General features: G+C 39.0%; 1 long non-coding RNA gene and 1 pseudogene across 4 annotated transcripts; one reads left to right on the forward strand and one right to left on the reverse strand.

Moving 5' to 3' along the window:
- The first annotated feature begins 1,774 nt into the window (after positions 1–1,774).
- On the forward strand, positions 1,775–7,338 carry LOC129738759 (translocon-associated protein subunit alpha-like; annotated as a pseudogene).
- On the reverse strand, positions 4,413–12,396 carry LOC129738760 (uncharacterized). 4 transcript variants are annotated; one of them, XR_008735631.1, is made up of 8 exons: positions 10,255–12,396; positions 10,116–10,197; positions 9,917–10,057; positions 9,431–9,856; positions 6,894–9,370; positions 6,107–6,824; positions 5,857–6,002; positions 4,413–5,379 (listed from the first exon to the last, which is right to left on the reverse strand). It is a non-coding gene; the product is annotated as an uncharacterized LOC129738760 (long non-coding RNA). The 4 variants fall into 4 exon arrangements; XR_008735630.1 differs by having other exon boundaries at positions 6,107–6,335; positions 6,424–9,370; positions 10,255–12,395; XR_008735632.1 differs by having other exon boundaries at positions 4,413–5,182; positions 5,246–5,379; positions 6,107–9,370; positions 10,255–12,395.
- Between the last annotated feature and the right edge of the window lie 94 nt (positions 12,397–12,490).

The raw sequence follows: 12,490 nt of genomic DNA on the forward strand, positions 1-12,490 counted from the left end.
TTCTGCTACGAAGCGAACTTAGGTGAGCTTGAATTTACCGATAATCGCCGAAACTGCAGCTATCCAGAAACACTTCGAGCAACCACACTCTTCAAGAAGCACATCTAGGTACTAGGTACTACCGGAATACCGAAGTCGACGCAGACGCAGTATCAAAGCCGAAGCAGTTGACGGTAACCATAACCACTGATGAGAAGACGGATACAGATTTTATCGTCTTGATTTCCTCGGTTTTCAACTTAGATGAACATTGGACAGAAATGCTGCTTCAATTCAAACCCATTTTAAGGGCAATTCTGGAAAATTTAATTGGCCGTGGGCGTGGTAAGAGGCTCATTTATATCACTTTGATATAAATGGGTATGCCTTGACGCGCAAGATCTTAAAGAATCGAATAGAGATAATATCACACCAGATCTTGCGAGCACGAACGGATCACTGACGAATACCAGTGAAACGGAACCTACGTGTTGGCCCCACGGCTTTAAACGAACGTCTTACCAGTGTTCAATATGGTCCGATCAGTATTGATTGTTTGACCTGATATAATGTTTCATACAATTTTTCTAATAAAATTTTATATTTCAGGTCCGGTATTCGGTAGGTGTGTCCCCGTACCCTAGACTGTAATGGGTCACAGGTTAATAACTGTTCAATATGTTACTAGGCAAGATACAGGTAGTAGTATTCGCCTCCCCAATGCTCTAGTAAGTGTGCATTTGCGGTTTATGAATTTCGAAGGCTTATTCTTAAATCAAGCATTTTACAAAAACTAGAGGCTTATTGGATCAGAATGCTTTTTGGACAGTTTCCTGTTAACAATAATTCTTTCTCGTTTCAACGCTTTTTGGTAGATTTGCACATTTTTCGGTTAGGCTTGAAATTCAACAAAGGAAGTCGAAGAAAGATGTTATGATTTTGAAAAACAATAATAAAAAGGCAGTCCAGGAAAATAATATTGGGAATTAAAAATAGGAGTGTAATTTATTTCAACCAAAACAGATTGAGGAAAGTTGTTCTGAGAAGTTGTTTAGAGTTAGCGATGAGGCTTTAGAGGGACAGCATTGTCATTAGTAGTATGGTCCTGTTCGATCATTAATCAATTATTTTTCTTGTTTGTGTAACGTAGATTTTTTACAATTGATGCAGTGATAAATACCTTTTAATCGAGATTCTATTTTAGGGTATCCAAGTTGTTAATATAATTACAGAGTAGTCACCCATTTGTTCTGAATCTCTAAAGACTTACCCGTTTGGAAATATTTTTATACGCCAATCTATGCTAATCTCAAGTGAAAACTATCATGGGCTCAAAGTTTTTGAATCGAGTAAGGTTAGGTGATAGGTAGGGCCCAACATAATACTATTCACTGTGACAACAAACCTCAGCCCTACAAAGGCTACTATTTGGTGCTCACACGCTAACTTTTGGCTACCCCTTAAAGGCGTAAAATTGACCCGTTATTGAGAACCCTCACGATCTGTCAAATAACGGGTCAATTTATCGGATTAATATTACCCCTTATTCCGAAAGGCTCGATTCCCTTCAAAAGGGGTAGTTTCAGATGTTAACAAATCCAAAGCGTTACTTTTTGTCCGGAAAACAGATTATGATGAGAAAGATTGTAAGTATTTTCGTTTAAATTATAATTGTTTCTGTTGGAATATAATTCACTAAAGGTTCTCGCAGCAGCTCTAGTTGGAGCAGGAGCAGCTCAAAGCTAAAAAACAATGAGTTTATTAGGGCAAATAGTTTTACATAGGATTTTAGAGGATAATAGTTATCCGGCAAATGAGCCATCCTGCAAATGTACTAAAAGTGTTTAGTACAGTGCGCAGCCAATTTAGTACAAGCCAATCGAATGTTTTTGTTGCGTATTGCTTTGCTCTTTTATTCGTAATAGTGAAATTTTGGGGTGTCCATTAAATCCGTAACAGCTGTTTTTCGGTACAGATTACTCTCGCGTAGTATACAGATTTCAGTGGAAACGTTTCGGATTCAAAACCGGAAGGTTCACACCAAACAGATGCTTTTAGGTAAGACCTGGGATCTGCCAAACACGTTTACTGACTTTTTCATCGCAAAACGTCCAGCCGTGCAGCATTATTTGGTAGAAAAGCTCGATCGGCTACGCGGACGCATCAGCGCAAGTTGGATTTGGCTACCTCATATTACCACGGTTTGCGCTAGCGGATGTAAGTGTCTTTTCCAGTGAATAAATAAGGTGTAAATTTTGTGAATAAACTCAATGATTCAAGCAGCAGAACAGTTACTTCCAATGAAGAAGCTATTGGTCTTTGCTTTGCTGGTTCTTCCGGCGGTTCTCCTAACGGCGGACAACGGTAAGTTTAGAGTTTTCATTGGAAGTTTTATCACTTTCACTTCGACGTGGCATTTCGTAACCATAATTTTGGGTTTTTCTATTTCTGGCAGGTTCCCGATTCATGGCCAATGCTACCGAGGACGAATTAGGCGAGGAATTGGATGTTGAACTTGAATCCGATGAGGCATCGATAACCCAAAACGAAGAACCGGAAACAGATGAACTAGAAACGACAAAATCACCAGATGCGGATACGTTCCTTCTATTTACAAGACCTCTCTATGTTACTGGAACTCAACTGGAATTGCCTGCCGGAAATCCTGTCGAATTCCTCGTTGGATTTGCCAATAAGGGAAGTGACGGTTTCATAGTAGAAAGCGTCGAAGCTTGCTTCCGGTATCCCATGGATTTCAACTACTTCATTTAAAACTTTTCGGCTATTGCCTACAACGCCAGCGGAAATCAGTTTTCCGAAGCCGTCTTCAATGAAATCGTTTCGATTATCGAAATCGATGAGGGTCTGAATGGGGAAACGTTCTTCCTGTACGTGTTCCTGGCGACTGTTGTAGTTTTGTTGCTGGTGCTCGGCCAACAATTCCTGGGATCGTATGGCAAGCGTAAACGCTCCCCAGCTGCCCGTTAAACTGTGGAAACCGGAACCACCAGTACCAAGGATGTGGACTATGAACGGATTCCACAAGAAACACTCGAGAGGATTCGTAAGTTTTTCTTGTTTTTTTTTTCTTATAGAAACGACTTTCTTTCTGGAACATATTTTGATAACCAACTTAAAAATCCTCAATAAACGAAAATAGGAAATCCTAATACATACTTAATTGTACTAACCGACTTGTTTCTTCCAGAAAAATCTCCCAAGGGCGGCAAAGTGTCGTCCCCGAAGCAAAGCCCACGGCAGCGGAAGGCAAAGCGAACTGTCGGTGCTGATGATTAGATCAACGGCTTGGAGAACTCATTGCTTTGAGAAGGGTTGCTATCGTTAACAAAGCATAAAAACAGAGACACAAATATGTAGAATGCCCATCACCATCATCAACACATGAAGCACAATCGGCGTGGAACAATAGTTCTGGCGTTATGTTCCGGAAAGTCGTTTGACAGAATAATTTAATGAATAATTTTGTATTTTGCGAAAGGTCACAGTATGCTAGATAACCGTTACGTCGAATAACCCTAAAGTCAAAACGGGACGAGCCAGATTATGTCCATTGGCAAACATTCAGCAAACAATAGCCAGTGTTTATATTTACATTATTTCATTTCGAGATTAAATGAGTGATGAGTCCGGTGCGTGACTGCACTCGTTTTTGTGAAGGACATTTATGAACGATTTAGTCAAAATGAGTTGAAAATATCGGAAACTTCCACATAAAACAACGTTGTAGTTTATTTTTGTTGTCATAACGTACCAATTGTCTCAATTTGCAATCATTTTGTTAAGGAAGATTTTTTTAATCTGTATAATCAGAACAAACATTGTGCTGATTTGAATGGATCGAAATTAGATGCGATTATAGAGAGGATTCGGTAAGTAAAATATTTCGATTTGAGGTTTAGCAAGAATAAAATTGTTGTATGTTTCCCTATTGTAGATAGTAGTAGAATGCTTATCCAATGCTTCATGCCAATGGATCTCGACTTCTAAGGTCTATCGCACTAGTTTGCCTGGGTTACCTAATCAGCTACACCTTGAAGACGATGCTCTCACTGACCTTTTTGTGATAGAAGGATGCAAACGAATAAAAGAGACGATATTGAATCCGGATGAAATCGTCAAATCCGCTCGCTGTTGAACTAAAGATGTAGCCATGGTTTACAAATAAAATACAAATAAGTTTACAAATAAAATAACAAAGTATAAAGAAATTGATACACTTGGCATACACATCCTTTAGAAGTGCACGACTTTAATAAACCTATTTGAAAAAAAAAATTATATATAATAAGTATATTTAAAAAAAGAAACATTCTAGGATCCAGCTTGTTTTGTTCGTTGTTTTTTAACATATTCAATGTCTTTACTACAGAGATAAACCGGTTATTTCATAATATGCATAACTATAGGTAATATATTTGTTCAGTTTTTTTAAGTCACACACATAAGTAACAAGTATTGAAGCTTGAAGTCTCCGGGAAAGCTGAAAAAAATTATTTTCCGAAAAAAAAATCTTTATAGATATATAAAAATGAATGTTTGTCTGTCTGTCTGATTGTTCTCTATAGACTCGAAAACTACTGTTCCGATCAACGTGAAGTTGGGTGTATGAGAGTATTCGGAGTAGGAGATGGTTTCAACAATACTTTCAAATCGCTTTGACTTAAATAAGCCCTTCCTTCCATACAAAAGTAACATACAATATGGCACACCGATACAATTTTTAAGCATATTCCATAAAATTCCGTATTTTAAATATATGGCTGCTTCTATCTTGTTATGTTATTTTTTTTTTTAATTTTCCTCTGAACTCAATAATATAGTCAAATTGGAAATTTCTAAAATTGTATGAAGCGGATATGTTTCAAGAAAGGTATTTTCGATTTCATCTAGCAGTCCAAAATTCCAAACACATCACATAAGTGGACGCCGCTAAACAAGAAACCTGGGATTTTCATCTCGGTTTTCATTTCAATAATCAAAAGGAAATCTAAAAATTTCTTTAAATAAGTTTAATTCGATTTTTTTCCTATTGGAATTTTATATTTATAGTTGAGATAGTAACTTAGACCGAACTGATTTTCTTTCGGCGTTATTCAGTTCCTAATTCAGCTTGGCATCAAACAATTTTCCAACAACACCGCTTCCTTTCCTAGTTTCCAAATTTGAGGACTGTTTTACCACCCTAAAATATAGAAAGTGGCAATGATAGCTGGTAGCTTTTTTGAAGTGATAGCAAAAAATGGACCACATCCAAGGATGACAACAGACTCTTGAAACAACTCTTGATATACGATGATTTTAGCCACTGAAGTTTTGTGCCAACTCGGGTCGGGAGATCGCACATTGGTTGTTACGGACATTGCTGCCACAAAGGCCAACCTGTAAATAGGTAAAGCAAATAAAACCAGGTAAATTCCAAACTTAAAACAATTTATCAAATTTAATATTTTAGCATTTTTATATTTTGTAACTGATATTTACAACTAATTCGTAACTAATAAACAACACATTTTTTTTTATGCATGAGATAATCAAAGCTTGGCACTAAAAGTTGCACAATTGTCGGTGTAAATAAGCAATTTTCATTTTGCTTTAAAAATTAAATTGAAATCTTACTGACAAATTCATTTGTGAATACATTGTAGTATGATCACTTAGTTTACACTTAGTTTTACATATTATCAAACATAACATAGCCTGTTTATAATAATTCGAATGTGTCACAAGTTTTGAACAAAAATCTGACAAAGATAACCGTTTTATGAAAAGTTGAATTAAATATTAATTAATCTAAAAATTACCACATGTACTGACTAGAACATTCTTCTCTATAGAAATAATATTTAAATAACTCACCTCTATCTCAGAAATGTTTAACATTGGGGGAACCTGAGCTATTGATGGGCTGGTACCGTAGTACCGAATAACTTCAGCAACTTAGCCTCAATTGAAATCTTCTGTGGTATTTGAGCTGAGCGTTTCGATGATGGTCTTTTTTGTCACTAGAAGAAAAAAAAAATATTTTAACAACGTAGAATAAATCGAGTAGAGTGATTCGTTTGCTTATGACTTTTGAATCAAAAGGGAATTAAAAAGAAGTAATTACCCCATTTGTTTTTAAACTATCCTCGGAGAACACAGAAAATGTACGTTAACAGATAAGGCATGGTTCTCTAAATATCTATTTAACAGCTTGTCATAGTTTTCTGTACACGGAACAGCATCGTAAATACATCACCCCGTTTCTTGGATCTTTATCATTTCATTGGTAACTTGCCGAACTTTCAGCGCCGTGCCGTGGCTCTTTGCGTTGCGCTTCTTCCCGCTAACTAGGGCTGGAATTGGAATATTCGTCATTTCATCCTTAATCACGGGTCGTCTTCCGGGTGGTTGAACCTGAAGCTGAACCTGAACCTAACTCACTCAAATTTCATCTTTCATGTTTCAGCTTTCAGAATTTAGGATTTCAGAAATTCGCAAGTGTTACAGTTGACCAGCTCAGGTGAGCCTGCATCGGAGCTGCAATACACTGCAAATCTATGCTTGGCACCGATTTTTTTGATGTGCTGTTCCCAATTTCCGACACTCCTGCCGAGCGGAGCATTTTGGCCTTCTTTGAACTCCCGGAACCATGTCATCTAACGGAAGTCATCTGGTTTCGGAACCGAATTGAATTCCGACTCGGAGCTGGCCCCGGGCAGAGCCTTCTTGGAAGTTTCGAACCCGGACGCATTGGCATCTCTTCATCATCATCGGTGTATTGAGGTTCATGCAGCAGGAACTTTCCGTGGTCGTGTTATAGGAAGGGTTTGTTGTTCGAGATTCTGTTTTCGGGTAGTTTTGCGATGATTGAATTTTGGAAGCTAGTTTAATCTTTAATGAATGCACCGCACCTTCTTGCTTCGCCGGTGCTGGTGCCGGAATCTCATCGGATGGGGGGAACCGGTAGCACTGAGCGAAGCGTTGAACACCAAGGCATTTTTGAACGGTAAAATGGTTTTCTTATTGGACGCACGAATTTGTTGATAAACTGGTGGCTTCGACACCGCACGAAATCGCGACGGATATTATAACTATCGTTTACTAGATTTTTCAAAGAGTTTTAAAGTGCAATTTAAAATGGAAGCAAAACAATGATAACAAACAAATTCTAGCTGTCACCCCATGCAGGATGGCATGTGTGTACTAAAACGTACTGAAAATTGTACACGCTTACTCGGTTTAACTAGGATTTCGCTGGTTTGCAGGATGGCGCCGGATGAATTAACCCACAAATCCACACAATCCAGCATAAGCGTTCTTAATTTTTTTAGTACTGATCGTTGCCATCCTGCAAATGTTCTAATAATTTTAGTACTGACCATGCCATCCTGCAAAATGCACGCAGCCGTTCTTGAAAACGTCAGAAAAATGTTTTGATTTCGATTTCTTTTACTGTCGATTTCGTAATATTGGCTTTGGTCAATTTGCTTCCGAAAAATTAATTTCCAGGTTTGAATTAAACTTTTATCTGTAATACTCTTTTCCGGAAACTTATATATTTGAATTTTCTTGCAGACATTTTCCTGTTCGAATTTTGAAACAGATAGGCATACCTCTGTAAATATAGACCGCACGGCGATGCAAAAGATCACCGAGGCCTGCTACCGAATGCGATCCGATTGCATGAATGATAATATTCATGCCAGGAGTGGCAGTGTTGAAAAAGGAACTACCGCGAATCAAGATTGCTTTCCCGGATTACTCGATTTTCGGTCGATCCATCCGAAACGATGTTATCGGTGCAGCTGCGATCAAAAGTAGGTACTACGCTTATCCGGACGTCCGGTTGACGTTTAACTCCAGGTAAAATTTAAAACATTTATACCTGATTCATTAGCTTAAAATTCCTGATGCAAGAGTTAGAAAACTGTCTTCGGAAAGGGAGCGCCATTTCTAAATAATTGTCATTAAAATAAACTCAAACAAAATACAAACAAATTAAAATATATTGAAAATCATTTGGAATGCTTCACTTGAATCCAAGTTTTTTGGCACTTGAATCTCCCAATCAAAATCAAGCATCAAGTCTGTAATCAGTGAACCCGAACAGAATTAATGTAATCTTTATTTTTAGGGTCCCAAAACAAACCATCCGAAAGCTGAGACCGGTCGACAGGTGCTTTGCTGCTTATCTCCCAAATTGGTGGCGAAATACGGATCGATTATTTGCAATACCTGAGAAGCCCAAACAACTGGTCAGAATTCGAATAACGACAAATAGAAGCGATGATCTACTACAATGTGGTGCATGGAGATTCTATGATACTGAATGCATTCAGGAAGCTACCCTCGAACCGTTATCTTGGCTGTTTCATTGCAGAATAATCTTCTTGGAAATAGCCAATCGTGATTGCGCTTCATCTGAGGCATGGTACTGAGCGTGGCCCATTGCCATATGCCATTCCTTTAGAGGGTTTACTTGGATCAAGATAGGCATACACAGGAAAAGTATAATGAAGCACCAGGAAACTTCAAGTTTGCTCTCCTGGCCGACAAATGCTGCGGCTGGTTTTGAAATAGTTGAAAAAAGAAAATATCGAAAGTTCTAGTCCTGTGCGGATGAAGACCAGCCTTGTAAGCTTCCGTATAGTCAACATGCCAGAAACACTAGTTCATCGGTGGAATGAGTTCTGGACGCAAAACCCGTCACGACAAACGTCAGTACCAAATATTCTCATAAACGAAGATCTGAAAATGTACTCCATTGCGTTGTCTCTAATATTGTCGATTGCTTTCCCCAGCGGGTTACCTTGTTCAAAGGGTGGCTAAATTGAATAATTTTCTTTTAAAGGTTAGCATCGAAAAGCAAACTGGTTCTTTATACGCACATACCTACATCTCTGAATTTTGGAAAATGCTTTGTTAGTTGATACACAAAGATTTTACGTGGTTTAACATTTTCCAACCGATATAAGAACAAACCTCTTGATCGTGTTCAACAGAAAACTGTTTCATGTAAGCCATTACGGAAGAGTTATCAAGCTTTCAAATCTTAGTGTTCATCATGATGAAGAGCAGTAAGTTATTTTAATACAATTTGTAAGCAACTTTTTATTACTTTAGGGCAGTTTTGAGGCTTTCGTTTTGAAAAGATTTGTTTTTTCGTTTCCATTAAAACAATAAACTGCATTAAGTTCAATTCGATAAACTATTCCTTAGCGTTCCGGCGTCGTGGCAGCCAGTCTAAAGTTGATGCTCCAGAAAGGGATTAGCAGTATGCATATCATAAGCCGGTGGGTACGGGGTACCATCAGCATCCTTTGGAATGCATGAACAAGGTTTCCATCGTCCTAGAATATCTGATACAGGAATTCTTAGATGACCTGATCTGAAGTAAAAACCATAAAAATTAATTTTAATTTAAAGAAAGAGAATTATTTCAACTTACACTTATGCACTGCTCTGGAGGCGTGCCCTTTAAAGCCTATCGCGACGATCCGTGCATTCTTTTTTCTTCAATTTTGTTTAGGTTTTCCAATACATGGTAGGCCGGTTTGGTACAGCGGACGCTCCCCTTCCTAACCGTTTATTTGGAGTTTGTTGTTGGGCAGAATCCTACCGGCAGGTGATTTCGCGATAGTGTCATCCACGAAGCTCCTTTGGCATGTTGCTGATCTTCGTTTTGCTATGCAAGGTTCCTTGTGTTCCTCCGGTAAACTATTCGGTCGATTCCTGCGGACCGGCGCTATCATGCGATCCATTATTGGATCTCCTCTTATCCTATGGATGATGCAGGATGCAAGGAGCTGCGTGCTTTCGGCAGGCATTCTTTCAAAATCGAGAAAATCCGGATTGTAATTCAGCTGACCAGAACCTAAAACGAGATGAAGCCGTCACTCGCCACTGGACAAATCAAATTGATTCAACAACTTACCTAAACATTTCATCTGATTAGATGCACTTAGTGTTTGAAAGTGCATTTCCAATTGGGCCTTCACCAGTGCATATTTGTTTTATTCATCACCCATCGCCACGCAGCGTTCAGCACCATGTCACCTGAGACTCGTACCGAAAGCTAAAATTTCAGGTGATATTATAACAATTGTACATGGCTACTGCTAGAAATCACTCACCTGAATAAAATATTGTAGCTGATGCACGATATCCGAAGATTTGATCCCGGCACCCACACATCGTTTGAATCGCATCGAAAGGCTGGAAATGAAGAGGAAAGGTCACCTTTGGATACTTTTTTGAGTGAAGAAAACTTACCTGAATAATAAGGGCTCAGACCTGAAGGGCTGAGTTTCTACCACCGGCACAACCCGATGCAGAAAATCCATCACGGGAGCAGAAAAATTTGAAAGCATTCAAATTTCAGCAGCCAAAAAAACATACACTATAGTGAAATGGTGTGTATGCGAAGCAAAACATTTTGTTCACAAACAAAATGACTATCAGCAGCTGTCACCGCATGCAGGATGACGTGTGTATGTACTAAACCGTGCTGAAAAATGTACACGCTCGCTCAGCGCAGCTCGGATTTAGCTTGTTTGCAGGATGAATTAACCCAAAAATCCACACCATCCTGCAAGCGTTGTTAATATATTTAGTACTGATCGTTGCCATCCTGCAAGTGTTCTAATAAATTTTAGTACTGACTATGGCATCCTGCAAAATGCACGCAGTCGTTCTACAAAACGTCAGACAAATGACAAATGTTTTGATATCGATTTTGTTTTACTGTGTTCATAACATTGACTTTGGTCAATTCCGTACGCGTATTTTCCTCTATCTTTCGGGACTAGATGAGGTATTTTATCTCAAATGGCGTTTCTTTTTGATTCGGAATATTGCGGGAAAGGCATTTCAAATAGGATTGTGAGTAACGCAGAATGCTCCGGTAATTCGTGTGATGACTGATGTATAATAATAGCAGGACGTCGGAAGCGAGAAAAGCTTCGTACTTGTTCCGATCCAGATGCGTTGACTGAGTGCCGGTAACATACAAGGTCTACAGCATGGAGTTGGCATTCGGAGCAACGTTTGAACGATTTGGTCGCACATCCCAGCCTACCAGTCTTTGTAATCTAGGCACTCATAGCTCTGGTAGTGCAAATAACCTAACTTAATTAGCCGGAATTGCTATAAGGGCTATCCAAATCGTGGCGAACCGGCGACCGAGTTTTTTTGGGTTTCAAGGCGCCAACTTCAAAATGTGGCAACTTGTCCCAACCCAATTTCTCGATATCTACCCAACAAAAGTAACCAAGACGTTTCTTCATCTCCGAACTGGAAACTGTCCTAGTGATTTCAGGTAATAATTAAACTTTAATCTGCAATACTCTTCTCCGGAAACTAATCTCTTTCAATTTTATTGCAGACACTGGGAATTTTGAACAAAAATGATTTCCTGTTCGGATTGTGAAACAGCTAACCATCGCAAAGCGATGCAAACTATCAGCAAGGCCTGCTACCGAACGTGGGCCAATTGAATGATTAAGAAGATTCATGCCAAAAGTGGCAGTATTAAAAAACGAACTACCACGAATCAGGATGGCTTTACTGGACTACTCGATTTCCAGTCGATCCATCCGATGCTGTTATCGGTATAGCTGCGATCAAAAGTGTAACGGTTAGCTGTTTACGTTTAATTTCAGGTAAAATTTACAATCAGTTCATTTATACCTACATATTCAGTGGCTTGAAATTTTTTTATGCTGATGTAATGCTATTGAGGCAAGGCAAGGAGTGCAAGTGCAAATCAAGCAACACATCTGTAATCAGTGAACCCAAACAGTTATTATGTGAACTTATTTTTTTTTTTTGGACCCGAAAACGAGCTAGACACCGGTCGACAGTTGCTTTGCAGCTTAGCTCCCAAATTGATGGCAAAATACCTATAGGAAACCCAAACAATTGTTCGGAATTTAAATGTATGTATATGTATGTATGTTGGTTATCCACCATGGGTGCACGGATTCACCGCAATTTCTGTATAAGTATGTGCTCACATACATTTTTAGATTAAGTTCGACAAATATCCAATGTAACGCGTACAACATACCCGGACTCCATGGCTTCGTATGAACTGTTATGGATGAATGTATTGTGTTGATGTAGGTTTATTTAGGAAAAACGAATCAACCAGGTGGGCTAGTTTACTTACAGGTATTCCGGCATTCGTCTATATACCTGGCCAGCTGGCAACTGATTGAACATTCTTATTATATAGGCAATTATATTAGAAAACACATCCTACCTGTCGGCCACTTATGGGACTCGAACCCAAAAGTTTTTCTTGCCGATAGCGGGAATTGAACCCAGTACGCCTGGCATACCAAAACCAGACTCGCACCAGCCTATACGCTAGACTAAATCGGCGGTCGAACAATTGTTCGGAATTGAAATCACGACAAATAGAAGGATGAACCACGAGCTCGCGCGACTCTACGGCGAACCCAGTATCCAGGAGACGGCGAAGGCTGGGAGGATACGCTGGGCAGGA

The sequence above is a fragment of the Uranotaenia lowii genome, chromosome 1, assembly GCF_029784155.1.
Source record: "Uranotaenia lowii strain MFRU-FL chromosome 1, ASM2978415v1, whole genome shotgun sequence".
Lineage (NCBI taxonomy): Eukaryota > Metazoa > Arthropoda > Insecta > Diptera > Culicidae > Uranotaenia > Uranotaenia lowii.